Below are 23,783 nucleotides of genomic sequence, written 5' to 3'. Positions count from 1 at the left end.
TGTTTAGCTGACACAAACTCAAAATAATGACTGTATAGATAAAATGTGCATCTCTCTCCTCCCTCCATTGTTGTTTACGTTTGTGTCGCTGCGTGGTTTTACACGTGAGTTGTCCTCATGCTGAAAACGTGAGCATAGCCTACATGACTTTAATCCCCGAGACAAAAAGAAAGCAAAGAATATATCTTTTTACTACCGAAAATGACAAAAATAGTAACGCACAGTGACTTAGATAAGTAACTTTAATCTGATTACTGGTTTGTAAATAGTAGCACGTTATATTACTCGTTACTGAAAAAAGTGGTCAAAATAGCGTTACTGGCATCACTGGTCTCACATACATATGCATCTGTGTGTCTGTGAGAGCATGAATTTGGATCCATTTTGCACTGAGCACACTGACGGACTACCCCCACGAGCAGGTCCTTTGAGGCGCTTGTAATCCACCTATTGTGTGGCCATTCTTCAGTGCTGGATCAGTGCTCTGAATTCACGTTGGCCCTCAGCTCTGTAACTGAGCCCAGGCCTTTCACTGCAGCCCTCCTTCACCAGTGCTGCTGCTGCCCTTCTCAAGTGGGGACTGTGTATGTATGTAGTGTGTGTGTGTGTGTGTGTGTGTGTGTGTGTGTGTGTGTGTGTGTGTGTGTGTCTGTGTGTGTGTGTGTGTGTGTCTGTGTGTGGGTGGGTGGGTCAAACACACACACACACACACACATACACACACATACCAGACACACACACACACACACACACATGCTTCCATACCCTTACTTGACCACTTGTTCCAGCCCACTGGCTCTTGTTCTTCTTCTCCACCATGCGTGTGAGAGCGCCGCTTGTCACCGAGCGCTCTTACTCAAACCCCCACCCCCACCCAATCTCCAGTTGCCCCCTTTTTATCCCCATCTGTGAGGCCCTCGGGCCCCTAAAGAATGACCAGCGGCCCCCTGTGCCCCCACACCCACCCCCACCGAAGCCAACGCACCTGCTGCAGCGGAGGACAAAGCAATCGGGCTGAGCCCAGCCAGGGTCACCCCGCTGCTCCGCTCCTCTCCCCTGACACTCTGCTTCAGTGAGCGAAAAGAGGGGGGAAAACAACCGCCAGTAGGGGGAGATCAGACAAAGGAGAAACAGAGAGAGAGACAGAGAGAGAGAGAATAGGAGAGAAAGAGGGTAAATATTTTGTGTTTGGCCTTGTTTATGTCCCTGTCCCAGAGAAACAGAGACTGGGGCATTATTTGTGTCCAGCATTAGGCTGTCTGCTTCTTATATGGGCTGGTCTGATGTTTTGCAGATGTGCTCAGTTCTCAGTAAAAAGGGAGCAGTCGATGAAGTTCTGCCACAAAACGCTCTGCACGCATCTCACACATGGATAAAAACACAGTGAAAGCAAGAGTGCCACAGGTCAAATTGTGTGTGTGTGTGTGTGTGTGTGTCTGTGTGTGCGGGCGCGTGTGTGCGCATGTGTTCTCTTCTGAAGACCACAACTCTCTAACCTCCATTTAGAATGACATAAAATATTCACAAGTCACTCATACACATGCATGCATACATGTAAAACTCATGCATGCACACACACACACACACACACACACACACACACACACACACACACACACACACACACACACACACACACACACACAAGAACACTAGCAGTCAATCCATTTATTCAGGGCAACTGGCACCAAAAGGCCTGAATAGAGCTATTTGGGCAGAGCGACGTATCCCTTACCCGTGCCTGAGATACAACAGAAAAGGAATACCATGGATGGGCTGCTAGATAGGACAGGATCCCCTCGCTGGAGAAACACTAGATTCAATGTGACAGCACAGAAAAAAAAGAGTGGGAGTGCAGAGAGATACCTTTATATCTCATGTTCACCGTACCTCAGTGTGTATACAGTATTACTGTGATGTGCAGAACCTTGGTCAAGTTCAAATACAAAGTAAACTCTCTATGTCTCACTCTCGATTGCACTCACACACACACTCACACACACGCACACACACACACACCAATACATGCATATACACCAACACGAACACATGCTCACACAAGCGCACCACAATAAATGCTTCCACACACACACACACACACACACACACACACACACACACACACACACACAGAGGGAGTGTGTTTGTGCGGCGGTGCTGAGGAACATGAGTGGCAGCCTGCAGCGGTGGCTGACTGTTGGGGTGTCACACTCAGGCGGCTGACACCCAGGCGTGTGATTGCAGTGAGGGGGAAATTGCAGATGCACTGATCAGGAACGCCATTAAACACAGCAACACCGCAAAGCACCATTTACCCACACCTGCCAATCGACCCACAAGTGCTCCCTCTGCTACCACTCTCTCTCTCCCTCTCACTCTGTGCCCATCTCTTTATGTCCCCTGCTCAACCCCTCATTGCCTCAACCACTGTTTTCTCCCTTTTCCATGACTTCCAATCACTCCTGTCTCTTCCTGATTACTGCCAATGAAAGGGAGGTGAACGTGTACGACATATTATGTGCATCTTTGGGAGGTGCATTTGGACTGATTGTATGCCTCTGTCTCACACTCAGTGTGCAATCAGATTTTATGATGACCTGCTGGTCATTTTTAGTTATGTTATGGGTCAGTCATAGGTAAACAATCGTTCAGAGATCACACTGTTCATTTTCTGATAGCATAGCTTCCTTATGGCTATTTGCGTAACATTTTAGGTCTCAAGTCTACTTTAATCTGACATAGTGCGTGTATGTGTGTGCGTTATTCAGATGTTCTGGGACAAGAGCATCAAGGTTATGCTTTGACAAGTAAAGCATATCAAAGAGCTAATACGCATTGATCATATCCCACTAAAGTGATTCTACACACTAATCATATGTTACTACTTATATGTTACCATTAATGATGGTTACAGTGTTACAAAGCATTACTTATGCTATGCTACCAAGAATGAGATATGAGGATATGTTTCCTGCTAGTCATATCCACAATGTAATAACAACAATAATAGACAACTAAAGCGAATGTACATCAATAAAAATGCAGGCCATTAGTAATCTGTTTCGTTGCTGCAAGGATAGTGGCTGCAGAAAATGAGTTAGGGCCTCTGATCTGGGGCCTTTTAATTATGGTCCACCCCCACCCATTTCTCCCTGACGCTCCGAACTCGAAGGCAACCATGAAAGTCATGGTCATTTGCCTTTGTATTATGTGTATTGAGGGGAGGGTTAGAGAAAAAAAAACAACAGCAACTACAAAAGTAACCTTCAGCCATGTGAGGACGGGAAAGGGCTTTGATTGGGCTTATCAAAGCATCTCCCCCTCACACACACACACATACACACACACACCCACCCCCTTTGTGCACCAAACAGTGAGTCTCTCAAGGTCAGGACGTGCGGTGTGCTGAACGTGAGTCCGGTGCAGGCGATGCTGCGATTCACTGGCTAATCCGCAGATGTGCTCCGGAGAGGAGACCAGTGTCAAACATTAGCGGGGTCAGGGGTCAGTGCTAAACGCTAGTCGGCCGAGGTGCTTCAGCCTTTTGATGTTCCCTGTGATGTTATCGTGCTGCGGAGCGCTGGACGCAGAAGGAGGGGATTGATGCTGATTGATGCGCAGACCAGGTTATGCCTTGGGCGGGGACGTGGCTTTATCAAGACTCCTTGCTGTGTTGCGAGCGTCTAGAAGGTGGAGTTGGTGTTACCGCAACCATAACAAGGCCAATGCTATATCTCCAGCTAATCATCTAATTCCCTCTACTTGCACTTTCACCACTACCACTGATTGAAGTCATGCTAGTTTTTTGTACAGTGCAGCACTTTCAAGTTCTATTCATTGAATTATATTATAATTCTGTCTATGCCTACTGAACACTGAATGACATGCAATTAGGTTAATTGCTATATGACCAACCTAAGGCAGCTCACAACACCCTGTATGCTACCTGTGTAACTCCCCAATTGGATTTCTTTTGATCCACTGTGACACACATGAGCGTTTAGTGCTGCACTGAGCACTGACGTATCTTAGCTGGCCTCGGTGTGTTGATCTCTGTCAAAAACTCTCTCATAAACCTGTCTGTTAAATTAATAAAAGCAAAAAATATGTAAATCTGCTTTAACAGCCGTGTTCATATACAGTACAAGCAGCGCTCGTGGTCTTTGGAAGTCTGCCCGTGTTCACTCATGTCAGTTAAGTTTTCATTAGCTGCTCCTACCTTCCTTCTTGGTTCACTCTAATATCATTAGTGCTAGCCTGTGTAGTACAGGTCATGAATTGCATTAGCCCATGTCAGACTCACTCTTCATTCTGGTTTACACTACCATCTTTAGCCCGAGATGCGTAGTGCGATAGCTATGGCGTCACCAGCACGCCGCCATTCCAACAAATGATTTTGCATTCAGAAAGTTCACAATGGAAGATTTAGAGTGCATTGTGGTTGAATAAAGAAGTCTAATCTCAATTGTCTATTGATGTGAACTAAAAGTCCTCAATATGGCAAACATAAACGGTATAAGTGTGTGCTTTCATAATACTGATGAAAAGCTGTAGACAGTCATTTTACAAATTCAGCCAAAACAATAAGGACACGATGCAAATCCAGTGGGAACAATCTCCAGCAGGGTCTGGATGCTGGCAGGGTAACACATGTTTTTTTCCGCCCTCATCCTCTCTGGTACTATAGGAACATCTAATCTGTTGACTCGGTCCTAAGCCCAGACCTGTGACATTCTCGATGCTTAGCACTGCTAGAGCTGCGCTCTGTGTCTGTGGGCTGCTGAGTGAGGACTCGCGAGTGTAGTGGGGGGCTTTAACGCCGAGCTTCTGATCACTCCAGTCTTTCTTTTCTGCTGGATGAAAGCTGAAATAATGTGTCTAGTTCTCTGTTCCAGTGATGAGATTGGGGGGGGGGGGGGAGAAAAAAAGGCACAATGAGCTTAAAAAGATGAGAGCACCTTGGAAACAAATCCACTGGCAGACAGGAGAATATGTGTGAAAAGAAAGACACAGAGAGAGAGAAAGAATGAGCGAGAGAGAAAGAGAGAGTCTTTCAGTGATGTAAACTCATAATCCCTGTGCTGTTGCTGAAAAAAGAGGATGCTGGAGTTAGTGAGAGAGAGAGAGAGAGAGGGATGATAGAGTGAGAAAGAGAGAGGGAGAGAACTAGCTCTGCATTAAAGAGGGTGATGTGGTTATTGAGTGATAAGAATCACAAAAAAGGAGGGAAAAAATCAAAGCAGAAAGCAAGTGGTTTGAATTCCTGCCATCATCTCCTTAGGCGTGAATGGGCATATGAATGAGATTGAGAGAGTGGTAGCTAGCCAGAGCCAGCCGCATCAAAGCAGGTAATACCCCTCATAATAAACACGGGCTACTTTAATTGGTCATGAAGGGGGCTTTTCCCCTCAATGGAGCTGACAGAAACCATTGTGGCTAAAATGCTGTAACACGCTGGCACGCTGCCCCCATCGTCAAAATGCACTAGAGCGATCCTCGCTGGGCAAATAAAGCAATCCACAGCCATTTTCCCAGCGAGAGCGATCCAATGAGGGTTTTTTTTTACATCCTAAGAGTTTTTTCCCTCCTCCACAGGAGAAGGAAAAGAAAGAGAAAGAAAGAAAGAATGAAAGAAAGAAAGAAAGAAAGGGGGAAATGATGGCCGCCTACTCGTGCAATCATGTGCCACGTGCAGGGAGAACAATGGAGCGCGGACCGAAAAAACGGGAGGAATTAAAAGAAAAGATCCTTTGTGGGAGCTGAGTGAGAGGATAGAGGGAGAGGCGGGAGGAAAAGGCCACTCGGCGCTGGCCACCAACGGAGAGACAAAGGGACGGCTTTTTAAGCGAGCGGCGAGAGCGCGCTATCACTGACGAAGGCCAGGAGACTCGTTTGCGAAGTAACGCCGTCACAGTGGTGCAATGCCGTGAAAGGAAGGTGTGAATTAGACTAGCTCCTTTAGACTTCTGTACACTTAAGCAACAGCAATAGGGGCAGCAGATTAAAGTACTTACCATCAAGGGCACATGAGGAGCACCTGAGTGTGGTTTTAACATTTGCCAATTCTAGAAAGTTCTTGTATGCTGGCTGGCATCCCTCCTTGCATACCAGTTTCCTTCATTCTTTATTACACTCCAACATGAAGATGCACACACATCAGCTTGTGTTGTGGAGAGTATAGGTGTGTTTGGACTGAAAGTCTGCAGGCAGACAGAATAAAACATTTGAAGTTGGTCAGCTAGAACTCTGAAAACAGAATATCAGACAAAAATAAAAAAAGGAGTCCAGTAAAAAGTTGACTTTCAAGAGAACTTGGAAAGTTTCTCTCTTTCTGACCTTGGATCGACTTCAGAACTTTGCATTGTCAGATCTGTTGACCAGAGCAATCTCTCTTTTCTGCCCCAGTCTGCCTTTTCCTTCCCCACCTCCCCTCCTCAGACTCCCCATCATCTCTCCCATTTACCTGGGGGGGGGGGGGGAACCTGAGACTATTACCCCAGCCCCGCATTGGGGGGGGGGGGGGGTGATTGTGTGTTTATTGCCCATTGTGTACATGGGGCACGACTGCCCTCTACTCCGAGACAGGGGCAGTTAAGGGAGGGATTGCATGTCCTATTACCTTTAAAAGGGAAAAGGGCCAGGTCTGATCAGGGGGAGGAGAGGAACAACTAAGGAAACAGAAACGGCAGACAAGGTGTGGTTAACAGCATCTTTTATTTCCCAGGGTTCCCTGGAGGGTTTCAGGTGGAGGGCAGACAGTGAGTAGCGGTCCTGATGAGGCAGAGATTGAGCTCCCTTACACACTGGTGCCTGTGTCTGTCCACCCCACTGTTCCGTCATGCTATACGCTCAGTAGACAGGCAGCCTACATGACTGTAGCTCTGTGTATAGGCATCCATGGTTTACTGTGCTCTAAAACAGCCTGCCACACCAGGGCTGTGGACATAGGACTACAGGAGGAACTATATGACCGAGGTCAAAATTAAACTAGTTGGTCGTCAACATATTAGCCAGGGGAGGAAGATCATGACAGCAAACGTACATATGTTTCATTTCTAAATTAACATTTGTAGATACAGTAGATCATGAGTAAAGCTGAATTGTTTTGGTATATGTTAAGCTGACCTGACTTGATAGAATAGAATGTATGTTCAATAGCAATAATTAAATAGCCCTACAAATCAGTCCTACAACAGAGGCGGAGTATAGGTCAGGGTTCATAGCATACACCATTATACAGTAACTAGGTGACACAGAAAGTTAATTGTTGGAGAACATCTTAAAACAGAGTTATCAACTTAATTGTTTTAGCAAGGCCTTTACATCGACCTTGTTCACTTAGCACTGTTTTAATTAAGGGACCAAAAGGCCCTGAACACAATCAATTCACCAGGAAACAGGTCTAATTAAAGAAAATAACAGAAGGAAAAAGGGAAAACTTTTAATTGTACTTCAATGTCAAAGAGGTACTCTAATTCATTATCAGTGGTAGTGGCTACTTTCATGTAGCCATGGAGGTGCTGTACATGTATGTGTGAGAATCTGAACCAGTTTACATTTCTGACCTATCTAACCTTAAACCTTAAAAAAAAACATTGTTGGTAATATAAATATACAAATTTATAATAAATAGGTTCCAGTAATTCTGCTTAGATAAAAAAAGTATTTTTTTGTAGATTTCCCTTACGCTTGGTCACATCATGGTCACATCAGAAAGTTATCCCGGGTCAGTGTGCCTGTTTGTTGACATGATGTTCCCTTGTCCAAATCTGCCAGTGCTTGACATGATATACATTCACAGGGTCATCACCTGAGCCATAAACCACCTGCCCTGCCCAGACTCACATTGAAAACACAGGAACAGGCCTCTCAGAATGTATAGGTCACCAACATTCTGGGTTTTATTTTCAGCCATCATTTATCTTCAAGGAAACTAAGGCCTAAGGAAATTAATGCCAAGTGTGTGGTTGTATACAGTATTTACGGGCACATTTCTCAAACATTACTGGTTTTTCTTCTGAATGTAAATATCTGACTCTAGGATACAGTTACCTCAACTGTCTGCCTCTGGGATATTATTTTTCCTCATCTAATTTAGAGCGTTGATGTTTGAAAAAAGGTTGAAATCTATAATAGGACAGAAATAAACAGACAGCGTGTCAGAAAAAAAAATATCACCTATCTGAACACATCAGTGGGCTTTGAAGTGTTGGACTTCTCAACTCAGCTGTAAAAGGCAGAAAATTCTCTTTGACAGCTGATGAAGAGTTGACTGCTAATTGTCACGTCCCTTTTTCGTTCTTTGAAGTGTTAAAACAGGAGATATCCTGTGAAATATTTGCTTTATTGAACCAGGTTGAGTCGTTTTATTTTAATAACTCCCAGTGGTTACCTTAAAGAAGAATACTTGCGTTTTTACTAGGCTGAGCGTCCACCTAGCAAATTTTTGAATTTCTGAGCTATTATTTTTTCTCGCGCGAGACAGAGGAACGCTTTTAAAATAGTCCCCATGTCTTGGTACACAGGGGAGAAAGTGCTCCATGTCTCTGAGTGCTGAAGCGTTGGTGTTTGATGTGGTGTGGATTTCATTTGTGGGAATTCTTAGATGGCTGACATCTCTAAGCTGGTTTCTTCATATTTCCAAAAGCCTTGCTGTGTGTACGATTTCCACAAAAGCAAAAAGGAGCAGAAGTACAGGAGAGAATGTCTGACAGCGTGCATTCTGTGGTTATGAGGATGGTCTTGCAATGCTGAAAAACAAAACTATATTTCCAAGCAAAGCTGTTTTTCCAAACTAGATAGACATTTGAAATGACATAGCTGTTGTGCAAGCCACATAGGCCTACTGAATCAAGTGCACCAGTCGAATTCATGAGAAGAGCTATCAGTAAGGAGTAATATCTATAAAGCTGCACAACTTCATGTTCAGGAAGCACTGAGTTACCACTGAGCAAGTTTGGAGGCAGCTTTGGAGACTTTCATACGACCTATCCACAGTATCACTGAAAAAAATAAATCGCTGGATTTACTTGATTTTATTGTGTACATCGGTTGCACATGAATTAAATGTCTAGAATTAGTCCAGCATTTCTCTTTCAGTTTACAAAATTGTTTCATGCTGTAACAACCCAATTTGATCAAGTAATTCTAATGAAATTGATTAGGCCTGAGAGTAGGCATTCAGATGTACTTACTTGTTCTTGCAACATCAATGTTAAAGGAAGACAACTTTGATATGTAAGACTTCAAGACTGTTCCACAGTATTCAGAAGCATTCACTGTAGTTAAAAACATGTGCCATAAAACCACTGATACCTTGTGCATGCTCAATATCTAAAGGTGGGAAATAAAGCATGGTTTACCTCACAGCATAACTTAAGATACAACTCTGCTCCAAGTTCTACTGGTCTAATTCTACTAGTCTAGCATAATCCTCTTTAAGAAAACTCTTGTGAAAACTTTTGCCAACACTGTTAGCTGCGTGATTTTCTCAGTGTTCTTGCAAAGGCTTATGGGAACACAATTAAATGGTGACACCAATCCCTTGTGTTCATTTGCCTTACTGGTCCAGTACTTAGGTGCTTCACATTGATCTTGATTCTGTTGGCTAAATTCATTGCTGCGGCAAAATATGTCAGTTCAACGTAATTACATGTACATGTTTTGTGGTTTAGTCACTGTGACAAACTTTTCCTTTTTCCCCCAGCATATATGCTTACCTTACATGATTCAATTAGAAAAATGGATAACTCAATTTAAATGACTATTTGAACACAATAAGGTGGTGTTTCGTTCAAAACTAGACTCTTTTATGTAATTGCAATGTGATATGGTTTGATTAATTAGACAGCCCTGACTTTTCAATTTCTACAGTGTATAGGCCTTCCATGTGGATCATCCAATCAGCTACTGGTTTAAGGTAAGAATGGTCCTCTCAAAACACCTCCATTTAAATCTGTGGTATGATAAATGCTGACAAGGAACCTTCTGGCAGGTCCTTCTCCATAAAGCCCAACCAATCATCAGTCTCAAAATCACAGAAATTCTAGATGTAATACAATTGTTGTAGTGATTGTGCGGTTAAAATAAGACTCCTGTAGTTCATTTTTAATGTTTGCAATTAACATTCTTCATTTTTGGAGATTATTTGGGTTTTGGTGGATGGGAGCCCATCTTGGAGGTATTCAATAATACCACCCAGTATGACAAAATAAATGGTGGCGTTTGACTGGTGAAGGGAGTGTTGAAGGAAGCCGGGGAGGGTTCCCCAGCTTGGTTTTTGATTGACACCCCTGACATATGGAATAGTTCTGGCATTCTCTGGGGAGTGTCTGACGGGAGGGAGGGAAGAAGGGAGGGAGGGAGGGAGGAGAGTGTGCACCTCTCCGCCTGTCTGAGAAAACGGGCGGAGTACGAGCCTTTCACACAGCCTGGATTTCTGATCAAAGGCATCCGAGAGCTCTCACTCTCGCGTCCTCCTTTCAAATGTCTATCTCGCTTTTCAATCGCCACCTCCTCGTTCCTCCATACTCTCTCTTTCTTACTCTCTCTCTCTCTCACTCCTTCTAAATTTAGCAGTCTAGGCAATTAGTGGTGAGGTACTCAGAGCAGCCTGTGTTGCAGATGACAGACAGACATAACAAGTGTGAGATACTGTACACACACCCTGTGTGTGTGTGTGTGTGTTTGTGTGTGTGTGTTAATATCTGTGAAGAGTGTGTTAAAAAGAGAGAGAGAGAGAGAGCGAGAGAGAGAGGATGAGCCTGGGTGTGTGTGACTTTATTTTGTACATTTACAGTATGTGTCAGGACAGTAGACTTTAAAATTGCTGCATTTCCTTCACTCTGCACATTGTCAGGTGTTCAAACTGACTGAATGACATCTAAAAGGATAGTTCTGGGGTCAGATATGTTGATGTTGTCTATAATTTATCAGCATATCTCCAACTATTATTTTGTGTATAGGTACAGGTCCTACACTGTTTACCTATCATTTTCTACCTAATTAAGTAGCCTCTTTTGAAGCTCCCTGTGGACCCCCCCCCCCCCCCCCCACACACACACACACACATGCTTTCTCTCTCTCTCTCTACAGCAGAGCAGAGGGACACCTCTAGATAAGCTTGCAGGTCCTTTGGGGACTTTCACAATGGCTGACAGTTGGATTGTGGAGTGGAAGAATGGGATGTTTTGAGAGGAGTAATTGTTTAATGAGAGAGTGATTATGAGTGCCTGAGACATGCGGGGGCCAGGGACAGTCTCTGGGATAATGGGATAATGTGCAGTGAAGGGAAGGTACTGTGATATGAGGAGGCACTGTGGCAGGAGTGGAACCTCGCTCCCCAGAGACACGGTGCCTTGTCTGCAGCTATTAGCCGCTAACGCACTGTTCTCCGAGCCGTTGTGTTCTCCGGTCCTCGGGTGGTTATTTGTGATGTCGGGCCTATTCCCCCTCCCCTCTGCTAGCCTTTAAAAAAATGGGCTATGGACATCTATTCCCCTTGTCACAGGTGTATGACTGAATTGTTTTTTTTGTTGTTGTTTTAGACCATCAAGCATTGAGCAAAACCGGTGAATATCTTCTTGATCTACTGATTCTTAAACCAGATGAGCTAGCACTGGGAAATGCACATCAGGTATTTGCTGAACGTTGAAGAAATTCCCATAAAATTAGATGAGATCTCATTAACCCCTGATACACTGTTTATATGGCCAGAAACTAAGTGAAGAAATAGTCAGTTAGGCAGGTTTTTATTCACATTTCTTATTAGACTGGTGACTCCATAACTGCACTGTATTTTCCTGCAGGAAACTTTAATCAACCCTGTTACGTCAATCCTGTATAATAACATAATTATAAATAATTTATAAATTATAAATTGTGGGTGTGAAATTAATTTTCTGTGAATTAAGTGTGTTATAAAGAAAGGATAATCTTAGCATAATCAACTCATGCAACAGAATAGGCTACCTTCTGTAAGTCTTTATGCAGTAGGCCTAATGCACGGACCAAAGACATGTTTTAAGATTCTCAACATGCGGGTTGATAAGTGTATTTACATTAGTTGAAATTGTGAAAATCAGCAAGATAGACAAACTATGATCTGAGAACTGGCAACATAATGGGTGATGCAAAGGCCCTTGAGTCGTGGATCTGCTCGAGGTTTCTTAATGGGTGATGCAAAGGCCCTTGAGTCGTGGATCTGCTCAAGGTTTCTTCCTATATGTATCTCCAATTCTAGGGAGTTTTTCCCTGTTACCCCCTGTTACCCATGGGCCTTCTTTTCTTTTCTTCCTTTCTTTTTTTTTCTCTGATTGTCTACATTGCAATGTTATTAATTCAGGGTCACCATAATTATTGTCATCTTTTCAATCATGTCAAGATGACTTTTAAAAAATGATTTTGATCAGTTACCTTAGGCCTGCCTTACTTTATCTCATTTAATCTGGTCTTATCTTATTATTCAGAAAATTAACTGCCCTTATTTAAAGCTACATTGTGTCATTTCTTGGGTTGATTCTTATCAAAAACCCATTCTTTCTTTTAAAAATATGAACTCATTCATGTGTAATTACTTCCACCAACAAATCAAAGTATTCTCGTAAGTGTAGAATCTGCCATTCAGAATACATACGACCGAGTTGACGAGTCCAGGAAGTAACATCAAACGCGTCAAATTGCGTCATATCGGAAGTAAGATTCCCGAAGTAGGTACATAATATACTTTACTTATGGATTATACAGTGGGGGAAACTTGTTTTACTGTCTAAGGAAAAAATAGTCACATTAGGTAGAACCTTTTTATTATTATTATCAATGGATGCCTGTTAGCCTGGGAAAAACCCAGACGTACTTCCGGCATATTCGAGATTCGCTCTGAAAGTCCGTCTGGCCAAGAACCCATTCTAGCCCATTTCCAATTTTCCTAGATCGAGGCACCAATCAGAACCCTTGAGGCGGGCTTTACACGATGACGATAGCGCACCCTGTTTGAAGAAGCCGGGTTTTTAAAAAAAAAAAAAACATCAACCATGGCTGCTGCCGCTTGTTTGAAGCTGATATCACGTTGGTTTAAGACAGGGAGTTAGAAGTTTCTTAACTGCTTCCTTATATTGGAACATGTAGGCCTATGTAAGGGATACCTATGTGATATCTGCAACAGTGGTAGGCCACTGAAAACGGTTTGATATTCTGTTCATTTATAGGACTATAGTAGCTGGACACGTAGCCGACAGAAAACACATAGGCTACTTTTGAATTGGTGTGCTACAGTATGCGAGCATAACTCGAATGCTGCAGTTCAGAGTTTGCCTTGAAACAATTCCGGCATAATTGCTCTGAACGTTTCAGTCTCTCGTCCCCCATTCCTGCTTTATATGTCCCGGTCAGCCAGAAAGGACGAATGAAACAAAATGCTCGTTTGAACGTGAACGGTTTTGTTCAGAGCTGAAAATGCAATTGTGTTTGACAGAGGGCAGATGTAAATTGCTAGTGACAAAATATTAGCTTTCAGTGTGGCACGATGTCTTTGTAAATTAGCCTAGGCCTACGTTTAATTAAAAAGTGGTTAATTCTTCCTGCTTCTCCCTACAACCACAGTGTTGCAAACTGTGTGTTTCCGTCACTCTGTCTCTTTCGTTGCTATGATTGGTTTTTGGCCTCTCCTATTGCGTCCGAGGCATTTTGATCAGCGTCCGTTTGGGAACGCCCTTTGGAAATGGGCTGTGAACGAACCTTCCCCAGACCCACTCTCAGTTATGACTGAGAAGGGTCTGGTTTTAACCGGGCTAGATGCCTGTTTCACCGGGGGATGAAATTGAGGTGACAGTCATCCATCACTATGGAAATGCTTCAAGAGCATTTCAGGATGTTGACACAAATCAGGAAACGGCTGCTAGCTGCTAGACTTCAAATGCACATTTCAGCTGTTAGAGTTAATTGTGTAGAAGTTTAAGAAATTAAAAACCAACCTGGATAAGGATGCAAGGGTATTTTTTCAACAGCCACAGTGAGGAGAATTCAACATGTATCCAAAGACCGGTTTCATATTTACAGAGTTTGTTAGAATCTTGGTTCCGTGTATTCAAATCCACCATAACTCCACGCCAAACAAACTTGGAAGGAATGCCAGAAGGAAGCCTTCCCTATCTTCTTGTACAAGCAAAGTTCTTGAAGTTTGCCAGATGCCGCTGGTCGGGCCAAAAATTGAGAGGTGGGATTTTCAGGTCTCATGGATTTAGTTTCACGATCAGAGTAAGCACTTGACATTGCGTGTGTAGCCTACATTTCATTTGAAAACTACACCACTTCAACATATCAAATAAGCAAAAGTTTACTGTGGGCCACACTGTGATATTCTATAAAACGTTACAATTGTAATGTTGAAGAAAGCACAGAAGTATTGTAGGCCTAATGATTGATGAGACTCACAGTTGTCCAATCAAAGGTTCATTCAGCAGAAGCGGGATCACACATACTCTAAGATGTCAATACAGAGGAAACACAAGGGAAGGGAAGTCACTACACAAGCACAAGCACAATACGCGCACAAACAAGAACAATACACAAACAGGGTAGTCACACACAACACATGGGGTAAACACATGAGGTACAACCCAAAGAAAGACTACACAAGCTAACACATACACGACAAGGTAAACACAATTACACTCACAAAAACCGACATTACACAATCTAGCATTTACACACATTGCATTCTGGGAGGATACAGTAGCACTCAGTCCGGAAGACACCAACGTTACAGTATCATAATTTTAGGGGAGTGCAATGTGTGTAACGTACATGAAGCCCATGTTGTGTTTTGTGTGTTTAGGATCTGGTTGGCCTGAGGATAGAAACTCCTCAGTGCTTCTGTCAGTACGTTTACATGCACAGTTAAGTTGAGCTACAGTTATAGCTCGGCTAGGTGATGTGACTGGACTCCTGTTCTTCTCCAAGTTTACATGCACTGAACGGCACTGAAGGGGATTCGCTTTATTGACCAAAGTACCGGTAGGCCTATGCATGTTTTACTCTGCTACGCTACAGTAGATGGCGATTGGGAGCGTACCTATGTTCCCCGGGTCCTATGTTCCCCGCTATTTGTATGGGTCCGGGGAACATAGGACCCTTTTTGTAGAAAAGGGTCCTATGTTCACCGCCTTGTATCTGACCACGGAAATTGCATTGCGAGTGCACATTTCGTACGGTAGCAAAGTGTATTTTTCTGTCAATGTTGCTTGCCGTACCAGGTAGACCTACACATACGCGCACGGTGCAATATTGACACAAGCCAGAAGGGCGATTTTACTAACTTCCACGTTGAGTATAGCGGAGTAAAAGAATAGATGAAGAACATTTTTTATAACATAGGCCTACAATGGTTTTACTTGTGTAGTGCTTCTTTACTGAATATAACGAGTTCAAAGTTAACATTCTAGGTAACTTCGCATTGTCCGCTTCAGCACTAAATTGAGGACAGCAACACACACGACCTGCACCTCTCACAGAAGAAACGCGCTACAACTACATGCCTTTTTAAGTTGATATTTAATTGGTTTGTTTTGTTCATTTTTCCGTTCGCTGGCACGCTGCAGGGAGGACTGCGCGTTGCTCCGAAGCCCCTTTGGTCTGACTCGTCAATAATCCAAAAATGTCCCTTTGGGTCTACAGCCCAGTATAGTTTGATATCTCTTTGTTCCATTAAAATTAATCCCATTCTTCCGACAGCTCAACCAAAGGCTATTTTAGATCACCTCCTTCACCTCTTAAGAATAAGAAACAAGAAACATTGTAAGAATCAACAATGACATGCCAAGTGCAAAAACAATGACAAGCTTGGGACTGAAGCCATGCAGACTCGGCTAGATTTAAACACAGCAGGCCGTTGCAGCAAGACAGTGAGCCAATCCTAATATCATAGGAAAACAGGTGGGGCTGTGTCATTAGGCTGATTGCCACTGACACCAGCTACTGTTACATACAATACTTAAGTGTCTCAATTAAATCAATTAAACGTGACTATATCGCACTGGGCTCCGCACTGCTAACCTGGCCCTAGCCAGATGAATGTCGTTCCGCTAGCTCCGCCTAGCTTCACTCACATCCATCTGGAACCTCTTCCATTGAGAGTGATTTCTCCAACCAACTTTATGGTTTAGCCAATCAGGACGCAGGGCGGGAGTTTCATAGATGTGACATAGCGTAGAAGCGACTGTGAGACTGTTATCAGCGTCACGGGTTGGCTTCGATGAGAGTGGTTGAAGTAGCACGTCAATAGATGACGGACAAGTGGCTTATTCAATCATATGCAAGCATTTTTTGATTAGGTCCAGCCTTCTGAAACGACATTTCAATGGATCGGTTCCAGATGGATGAGTGGAGCTAGCGGAACGACATTCATCTGGCTAGGGCCAGGTTACCGCACTGCGCCTCTGTGCAAAGAACTTCAGTTCGCGGCGCCCCCTCTTCCTTCCCTCCTTCCCTCATCACAAAGAAAGTGTTTTCCACCAAAAGCTGTCACCGGTCCGCACGTCTGTTGTAACTGTGTTGACTGAAGAGATTGTGTGTTTCTGGTTAAATAAAACGGATATATGTGAGTGTGTGTATATGTGAATATTTTCCTTATTTATTGATGTCATAAGCATGCTTTATAGGTAGCCTAGTTTATGCTAACATAGCCTAGCATTATTAACAAACTCGTCTCTCTTAGCATCTGTTGAACCTTCTTTTCATCTTCTGAAATTATCGATGCGCATTAAACCGCATATAAGTCAAGCAGCTATTTCAAGCAGCTACTGTTACAATTAAATCAATTAAACGTGACTATATCACACTGGGCTCCGCACTGCGCCTCTGTGCAAAGAACTTCAGTTCGCGGCGCCCTCTCTCCTTCCCTCATCACAAACAAAGTGTGGGCATGGAGCAACAACAACCCGCGCCTTGCCATGCGGCTGCAGTCTACTTGGAAGCAGCGGGGAACATAGGACCCTTTTTTCAAAAAAGGGACCATTTTTTGAAAAAAGGGTCCTATGTTCCCCGCTGCTTCCAACTTTTGAAAAAAGGGTCCTATGTTCCCCGCTGCTTCCAACAGATAGGACCCGGGGAACATAGGACCCGGGGAACATAGGGATGACCCCTGGCGATTTGCCCCCTATCCTGTTCATAAACACCAAAACATTTCATGTTAGCTTCATTAGCTTGTTAACTAGCGAACTTTGCATCATCAGTGTAACTATTTAAATAATTGACATTACTTGTTGGAAATTTTCATATGAAGGTGCAACTTATGAGTAGGCCTATGGTGTGACATAAAGCTTATGTAGTTAGCTTGCTAACCATGCTGCTGAATAGGCCTATAGGGCTCTGATCGCATTATCTAGGTGTGTTAGTCCGGCTAAAAGAACTTCGATTCTGTCCGTTTTCAGTCGGACTAATTTACAGCTTGCATCCCTCTACTACTGCCCACTGATCTTTAGTGGAGTGTAACTGCTGCTCCGCTGTCTGCTAAAGTTCACCACCATTGCCTTTGTTTTGCTGCCATTTATTCTCACATTCAGCAATCATCTCCTCACGATCCACTAGCTGCCCATTCCGTGAGTACACTGTAAAAAAAGTAAAAAAAAAATAAAACCGTCTCTGTAGGCAGCCCCCATGCAGGCTTCCAAACCAGGAAACAAACAAAGTGGGGGCAGCCTGTCCCCCCAAATAAAAACAAAAGCCTATGTGGAGTTTCTCTGGGAATACTGAAGGGAGTGAGCTACCTCTCTGGTGTGTTTCGTTTGGTCCTTGGTTAAAAAATAATGTATGTTGTTTGGACAAAAGCGTCTGCTAATAAATTTAAATATAAACATAAACATAAACAAACACTTCTTCCTGCGCAATCGCTGACTTCACCTTTAAATTATGTTAACCCATAGACTGTATATAAAGAAGTGACCGGACTACTTGCGGAGTGATATGAAAGATGTGAATGAGAAGCAGAAAACCCGTTTTTCTTGATTTTCAACGGTCTGTTATACACAATTATTAGACCTCAGAATATTGGGAAGGCCTATTTAAGTGAATGGAGCATTCTACAGCATTATGAAGAGCCGTTTTATAAACTATATTAAGAAAGCATTACGATAGAACACTCAGTGCTGTTCTGTTGGCTAAAGGGGGTGCCAATAATTGCGACACATGTTTTTTGGAATAATCTTTATTTTCTTTCCTGTGGTAATGGGCTCATATGGAATGTATTTTAATATATTATCTTTACTTGTGTAAAGATAACATTTGATTAAGAGTCTGAGGGATTTTCAACTATTAAACAAGGCTGCCAGTAATTCTGGAGGGCACTGTGTACTGACTTTGTAAAGCCACTCCAACAACTTTGAGTAAACTCGAAAACAAGCAATGGAAAACAATGTCGGTTCAGAGAAGCAGCATTGTGAAACAATTTAAAAAAGAAGTCCATCATCTCTCCTATAAATGTTTTATTTTTGTGAACAGCCAAAGCATTTGCAAGTGTTATTTACTTGCCAAATTCCTGACACATCGAACAACATTGAAACGTTTGTTGAAGAACTTACTAAATAAACTTAAAAAATAACTAAACCAGTGGGTAATCAGATTGATTGCCATGCCTCCGAGTCCAAGTCTTTCATTTGAGATTTACTAAAGTAACCTAGTCAGTCAAGAACGTGATGTTTCAGAAGTTTCACTGATTCACTCATTCGCAGGGGTCATCACTAATTACACTGGAATATTTACCAAAATCGAAGCGCCAGGAACAAAACCTGTTATTTGACAAGAAACAAAAAAAAATGGAGACTGGAGAGGTTGGCATGCCATAGGCCTCAGCATTATCCAACATATGGTCATGATAATTAATCCCAGCCTCACGACAGAAAACAAATAAACACTCGCTAAACAAACCCCCAGCCCAACGCTGGTTCTCAAGGGCACAGGCAGTCTGGGGAGCGGGGGTTGGGTGGAGGGACTGGGGAGAGAAGGGGGGGGGGGTCTCCAAAAACGCCTCTCCACAGAAAAACAAAAGCAACATGGAGATCTTATCCGCCCACTCTGGACGCCACCTCAGAGAGCCAGCACGCGGCCGAGACGTCAGAAGCGCTTGTGAGGCTCCTGGGCGACTCCTGAAGGAACACGAGCATTCCAACGTTCTGCACGCTGCCAAACAAATAAAGCGGGGAAACAAGCGCGCGGCAACATGAACGCAGCATTTCTCTGCTAGAACGAATAAAAATCGCTTTCAGATGGACCATCTTTTGCAGTCCCAATTTTGGGGCACAGGAGATTTTTTTTTCTACAATCAACATTTTGCTGTACTGCAACAATATAAAGCAGTGATGGCGAATGCCTACAACCATTAGGATCTCTCAAGCTGTCGGACTTGTGGTGCGTGTGGTAGCCCTGAGGCAGAGATGCCGAATAGTACCCCACAGTATTGATAGGGCCAGCAGTGGCCAGGCCTGAGCGACGTAATTTGCTCAATGTGACAGAACCCATCTGGGGAAAGTGCTTTAACCATAAAAGGCCTCTATGATTATGGGAGACACAGGGGACGGCATGGAGAAGTCCTTACATTCATGCCGAGTGCAGATTCATGGCTCTCTCTGTTTGGCTAGCCATTTCCTCGCAGGGTGCTGCTATTTGATTTGGCCCGTTTTTGGGTTTCGGGGTACAGGCGTCCAGTTGTGCTCCTCTCGCTGTGTGCTGCGCTGGAGGAATTTCCTGCCTGACTATTTCTCCACGTTTTTCAGTTTTATGTGACTGACTGACTGCCGGTGACTTATGTGTGTGAACTGTGGAGAGAGAGAGAGAGAGAGAGAGTGGTGGGGGGAGAGAGCATGTTTATGTTTTTCTGTTTATCTAATTCTCTTGCAATGGGCTGTGAAAGAGACAAATCAAATATTGTTTCAGGGAAAAAAGGCTGTTGACTTTGACTCCAGAAAAAAAAGAAGAGTCCCATGTCCGATTTCCTATGCAGACTCTGCAAGGAAGTGTTCACCAGAGCAAAAGTCTTAAGTTTCTGAAAACAGACGAGAATTGTTAACTCCATTTAATTACTCAACTTGTATTTGCCTTCCTTGAAATGTAACTTGTTCTGACATTTGGTGAATCCCATTAAAGCCATTTCACGGAGGTTAGGCCCTTAGACAAGCATCCGCCATGAATAATCCGTTGTGCATGTAAAAGACAGCACTCCAGGAGAGAAACACAGGCTGACATTTTTCCCCCTTAGTTGTGCTGATATAACAATTTCATTGCATAATGTTTCTTAATAGTTAGCTGGCTGTGAAAGCCTAGCAGGGCAAGATAAGCACAGTGATGTCCGTCTTTGTCCAGAGGCCTACATGACATTGAGGGAGTGACTGCCTGTGGATAGGCGAGGTCGTAGAAGGTAACTTTCCAGCTGTGACGGTCAACAAACTCCTTGAATGGGGACAGCGTTTTTATCGCCCAAAGTGTCATCGCTGTCCCCATGCCGCCATGCTAATTCATGCTAATCCAGAAACTTGGTGTTTTAATTTTCTGGGTAAGCAGTGGGTTGGAGCATGGCTGTCACAGCTCACCTGTGTTTGTCCTGGGTGGTTAGGGAGAGGGGCCTCTGAGGGGATGTGTGTGTGTGTGTGTGTGTGTGTGTGTGTGTGTGTGTGTGTGTGTGTGTGTGTTTGTCTGTCTCTGTGTGGAGGGACTGTAACTGTATAGCTCATTCCATTCTTCCTTTCACTGCCTGTCTATGGTGGCTCTCTTTCTATCTTAGGTCTTTCTTTTTTAATGTTATCTATCTGTCTGTCTCTCTCACTAGCATACATACAATCTCTTTGACACACACACACACACACACACACACACACACACACACACACACACACACACACACACACACACACACACACTCACTCCCTCAATCTCTACAGTGTTTGGGTTTCACACACTCCTGGTGAACTGGAGCTCAGTATGTAAGGATGCTTTGTGGTGTTGGTCTGCTGTAGGTCCAGGGAAGCCTGCTCTTTTCACTGCAGTGCTGTTACAGCATGTCTGCTGCTCTCCTGAGGGAGGTTGTCATTCACTTCTACTTGCTGTGTAAGGTATACATATAGGTGGGATGCACTTTGATGCCCGCCCTGGTGGCATTTAAACACACACACACACACACACACACACATACACACACAACACACGTACAGAGAGAGAGAGAGAGAAAGAGAGAGAGAGGAAGACCAGATTAATTCCTGTGGACATAGAAGACAGGAGCCCAATAACCAAACAGCTCTCCAAGTCGTATTTGAGAGCAGTGGGTGTCAAAAATTATTTTCTTTTTTCCCCTCATGTGTATCTACAGCTCTACATGAGACAACAACAAACAAGAGAAATGTGACATGGGGGGGGGAGGACAAAACTATTCTTCACAAGCTACACCTTTCGTTTGTCTTTCCTCATGCTCAGGACAATGCCAGTTCCAAGTCTGAAGAAGATGGCCCAAATAATTCCATAAATCAAAACAGAAGTTTAGCAATTTCCTTTACAGCCTCTGAATATGAAACCAGATGTTGCCTTTATATTAACGTTCCTTTTCCTTGGCCACTGTTGCCCCACCCCCCCACCCCACCCTACATCCCCAAGTCCACCCCTTGTGCTTTGGGATGGTGGGGTACTTCAAATCTCAGCTAAAATATCTTCTTTGCCCAAAGGTGTTTGTCTGGTTTCAATAGAGCCAGGGGACTGGAGCACTCAGCCCAGACTGCATCCTGTGTTGGTTTTTTTTTTTTTTTTTTTTATCTCTGTAAAATCCCGATGCCACATCTCCTCCACTGAGGCAGAGCATCAGATGCATAGTGTTTACATTGAAGTCTGAGCACTGTCTCTGTCTGCTGTCTGTGTCATCTAAACGTGCACAAATAGCCCAGTTAATCATAGAAATAAATAACAAATAATATTTTCTTTTTAGCTTTTTGGATACAGTCTAAAAAGGCCTGATTTATGAAAGGTCTTTGCAAAATTTTGCAGAGACTGCATGCATCATATGCTGCCATTTATGTGTCACAACATCATTGTTTTCTTCTTCTGATCCAGTTTATTTTTCATGTGTTAACTACAATACTGTGTTACTTTGATTCAGTAGTCTCATGTAATTAATTTGAAGGCTGTAGGGTACAGCACCTTTTATTCCTTTTAACCTCTCTTCCATTTTGAAATGACCTCATCTCAGTGCTGAGTTTAGTACATCCTCATTCAGTATTGTCACATTTAAGCTCACTGTCCTAGTTTGGGCGTGTGTCTTGCCATTGGGAGGTAGACTTACAGATGTAAGTCTAAAATGCAGTTGCTGAACTATGAAGCAGTGCAAAAGGCTTTACAGTAAACAACTTAGCAACAAATAAGGCATATCAATATGTTTAAGGGATGGATTGCTGATCATAATGGCAGTAAAATGGCATCTGGTCATTTAAGGAGAACTTGTGGTTGGAGTGTTGCTTGTGCTGTGTTTTAGTGACACCACCCTACGTCCTGGTTAGCACAGCTTCAGCAGTCCAGACTGCTCTGATATTCAGGGTTTTAGACAGCTCGCTCCTGGACTACACACAGTGGAATTTGCGAGGGATTGAGTTTTCAAAGACACCAAGAATGCCTTTCATTCATTTCTCTCCACACACGGTCTATCCTACTCCCTCTCTGGGAAATCTAAAGCAAATATTGCTCTGAGGGGGTTGGTTGGCTCCGAATCCGCAAACGGTTCCAGTATCGAAATGAAAGGATATCCATCATTTCCTCTTTTAATGTCCCCTTTTATTCCGCTTTTTCGGCCTGTGATCCTTAAGCAAATGTTGACGTGAAATTCAGATGAATCAGGTGGCTGCAAACCTGGTGGGAGGCACAGAAAACACAGGATCTCCGGGTCGTGGGTCCGGCACATCTTCCCGCGGCCCGCGCGCTCCGTCGAGCTGGGCCCTGGGCTCTGTGTTTGATTACCAAATCAAAAGCTGATCAAGCAGCGAGAGCGGATCTGGTGTACAAGGGCTCACCGTTTGGCTTGGCACCGGCCACCGGCGGACAACAGGCTGATAAAGAAAAGGCCCATACGGAGGAAACTTCACATCCACCGAGCAAGAGAGAGAGAGAGAGAGAGAGAGAGAGACAGGCAGAGCGGGAAGCAACAGAGTGACAGAGAGAGTGCGTGAAAATGGTGAGATTCACACACAACTATGGTGACACTGTGACACATGACGGCATGCGTAGCTAAGAATGTCCCGAAGAACAGGCGAAATGTGACAAACCACTTGGCCTACAGTCTATAGAGCCTAACCCGCTGTTTGTTCCCTATTGTTATCGTCTCTGCATGTGGCCGATAGCAGAGACCCAAATCACACGAAAAAGAAAAATGTATGCAGCCGGTGGCTTTCACCAGCCAGATCAATCTACACAGCTTTGTTTGTACTGCTGTGATCACTGCAGTGAAATATTTCCATTTGGGATTCATGAAAGTTCTCCGAACAAGCTGCTGTTGTTTCCAGGAGAATTGCTAATGATGAGAGGAAAGATTGGGAATTAGAAATGAGAGCGACAGACAGAAAGAGGGCAGAATCGATGGGATGACTGTTGCCCTATGGGATGGGATGACTGTTGCCCTATGGGATGGGATGACTGTTGCCCTATGGGATGGGATGACTGTTGCGTACTCATTCTATTCAACAGCACAGTACATCCAAGTTGCTACTTACAAGCTTCCATCTGCACGCTAAACTTTTGAGGAAAAAAATGAAATATTCACACTGTTT

Source organism: Alosa pseudoharengus, unplaced genomic scaffold, assembly GCF_046254945.1.
Source record: "Alosa pseudoharengus isolate Yale_2024_CS ecotype anadromous, Long Island Sound unplaced genomic scaffold, YU_APseudo_1.1 YU_APseudo_1.1_scf_3, whole genome shotgun sequence".
Taxonomy (NCBI): domain Eukaryota; kingdom Metazoa; phylum Chordata; class Actinopteri; order Clupeiformes; family Clupeidae; genus Alosa; species Alosa pseudoharengus.
Note: the sequence above shows the minus strand (reverse complement) of the source record.